Raw genomic sequence first — 3,287 nt, 5'->3', positions numbered from 1 at the left:
TTTAAAAGTTCCGAAGCCGCACCAACATAATAGAGATACAGAAACACCGTGGCCCCTTTCTTTGCGATAACTCTGCACTATTGCGAGCTGCAAATGCCACTTCCAGCTTAGCTGTGCAGCAGAAGAACAACAAGAAGAAGAAATATCTCGAAATATGTCCGTCAGGCGCATTCCCTTGAGATAAATCTGCAAATATCTCGGAAACGAAGCGAGCTGTGGCAAAATGTTAAGAGACCTTTCTTGTAGAGAATTAAGTTTCATACTTTTTATGTTCTATGATATTTTTTGATCAGATGCGTAGTTCTCGAGATACATCAAGATATTTAAAAGTTCCGAAGCTGCACCAACATAATAGAGGTACAGAAACACCGTGGCCTCTTTCTTTGAGATAACTCTGCACGATTGCGAGCTGCAAATGCCACTTCCAGCTTAGCTGTGCAGAAGAAGAACAACAAGAAGAAGAAATATCTCGAAATATGTCCGTCAGACCCCTTCCCTTGAGATAAATCTGCAAATATCTCGGAAACGAAGCGAGCTATGGCAAAATGTTAAGAGACCTTTTTTGTAGAGAATTATGTTTCCTACTTTTTATGTTGTATGATATTTTTTGATCAGACGCGTAGTTCTCGAGATATATCAAGATATTTAAAAGTTCCGAAGCCGCACCAACATAATAGAGATACAGAAACACCGTGGCCCCTTTCTTTGAGATAACTCTGCACTATTGCGAGCTGCAAATGCCACTTCCAGCTTAGCTGTGCAGAAGAAGAACAACAAGAAGAAGAAATATCTCAAAATATGTCCGTCAGGCCCCTTCCCTTGAGATAAATCTGCAAATATCTCGGAAACGAAGCGAGCTATGGCAAAATGTTAAGAGACCTTTTTTGTAGAGAATTAAGTTTCCTACTTTTTATGTTGTATGATATTTTTTGATCAGATGCGTAGTTCTCGAGATATATCAAGATATTTAAAAGTTCCGAAGCCGCACCAACATAATAGAGATACAGAAACACCGTGGCCCCTTTCTTTGAGATAACTCTGCACTATTGCGAGCTGCAAATGCCACTTCCAGCTTAGCTGTGCAGAAGAAGAACAACAAGAAGAAGAAGTATCTCGAAATATGTCGGTCAGACCCCTTCCCTTGAGATAAATCTGCAAATATCTCGGAAACGAAGCGAGCTATGGCAAAATGTTAAGAGACCTTATTTGTAGAGAATTAAGTTTCCTACTTTTTATGTTATATGATATTTTTTGGTCAGATGCGTAGTTCTCGAGATATATCAAGATATTTAAAAGTTCCGAAGCCGCACCAACATAATAGAGATAGAGAAACACCGTGGCCCCTTTCTTTGAGATAACTCTGCACTATTGCGAGCTGCAAATGCCACTTCCAGCTTAGCTGTGCAGAAGAAGAACAACAAGAAGAAGAAATATCTCGAAATATGTCCGTCAGGCCCCTTCCCTTGAGATAAATCTGCAAATATCTCGGAAACGAAGAGAGCTATGGCAAAATGTTAAGAGACCTTTTTTGTAGAGAATTAAGTTTCCTACTTTTTATGTTCTATGATATTTTTTGATCAGATGCGTAGTTCTCGAGATATATCAAGATATTTAAAAGTTCCGAAGCCGCACCAACATAATAGAGATACAGAAACACCGTGGCCCCATTCTTTGAGATAACTCTGCACTATTGCGAGCTGCAAATGCCACTTCGAGCTTAGCTGTGCAGAAGAAGTACAACAAGAAGAAGAAATATCTCGAAATATGTAAGTCAGGCCCCTTCCCTTGAGATAAATCTGCAAATATCTCGGAAACGAAGCGAGCTATGGCAAAATGTTAAGAGACCTTTTTTGTAGAGAATCAAGTTTCCTACTTTTTATGTTGTATGATATTCTTTGATCAGATGCGTAGTTCTCGAGATATATCAAGATATTTAAAAGTTCCGAAGCCGCACCAACATAATAGAGATACAGAAACACCGTGGCCCCTTTCTTTGCGATAACTCTGCACTATTGCGAGCTGCAAATGCCACTTCCAGCTTAGCTGTGCAGAAGAAGAACAACAAGAAGAAGAAATATCTCGAAATATGTCCGTCAGACCCCTTCCCTTGAGATAAATCTGCAAATATCTCGGAAACGAAGCGAGCTATGGCAAAATGTTAAGAGACCTTTTTTGTAGAGAATTATGTTTCCTACTTTTTATGTTGTATGATATTTTTTGATCAGACGCGTAGTTCTCGAGATATATCAAGATATTTAAAAGTTCCGAAGCCGCACCAACATAATAGAGATACAGAAACACCGTGGCCCCTTTCTTTGAGATAACTCTGCACTATTGCGAGCTGCAAATGCCACTTCCAGCTTAGCTGTGCAGAAGAAGAACAACAAGAAGAAGAAATATCTCGAAATATGTCCGTCAGGCCCCTTCCCTTGAGATAAATCTGCAAATATCTCGGAAACGAAGCGAGCTATGGCAAAATGTTAAGAGACCTTTTTTGTAGAGAATTATGTTTCCTACAATTTATGTTCTATGATACTTTTTGATCAGAAGCGTAGTTTTCGAGATATATCGAGATATTTAAAAGTTCCGAAGCTGCACCAACATAATAGAGGTACAGAAACACCGTGGCCCCTTTCTTTGAGATAACTCTGCACTAGTGCGGGCCGCAAATGCCACTTCCAGCTTAGCTGTGCAGAAGAAGAACAACAAGAAGAAGAAATATCTCGAAATATGTAAGTCAGGCCCCTTCCCTTGAGATAAATCTGCAAATATCTCGGAAACAAAGCGAGCTATGGCAAAATGTTAAGAGACCTTTTTTGTAGAGAATCAAGTTTCCTACTTTTTATGTTCTATGATATTCTTTGATCAGATGCGTAGTTCTCGAGATATATCAAGATATTTAAAAGTTCCGAAGCCGCACCAACATAATAGAGATACAGAAACACCGTGGCCCCTTTCTTTGCGATAACTCTGCACTATTGCGAGCTGCAAATGCCACTTCCAGCTTAGCTGTGCAGAAGAAGAACAACAAGAAGAAGAAATATCTCGAAATATGTCCGTCAGACCCCTTCCCTTGAGATAAATCTGCAAATATCTCGGAAACGAAGCGAGCTATGGCAAAATGTTAAGAGACCTTTTTTGTAGAGAATTATGTTTCCTACTTTTTATGTTGTATGATATTTTTTGATCAGACGCGTAGTTCTCGAGATATATCAAGATATTTAAAAGTTCCGAAGCCGCACCAACATAATAGAGATACAGAAACACCGTGGCCCCTTTCTTTGAGA

The sequence above is a fragment of the Osmia lignaria genome, unplaced genomic scaffold, assembly GCF_051020975.1.
Source record: "Osmia lignaria lignaria isolate PbOS001 unplaced genomic scaffold, iyOsmLign1 scaffold0013, whole genome shotgun sequence".
NCBI lineage: Eukaryota > Metazoa > Arthropoda > Insecta > Hymenoptera > Megachilidae > Osmia > Osmia lignaria.
Note: the sequence above shows the minus strand (reverse complement) of the source record.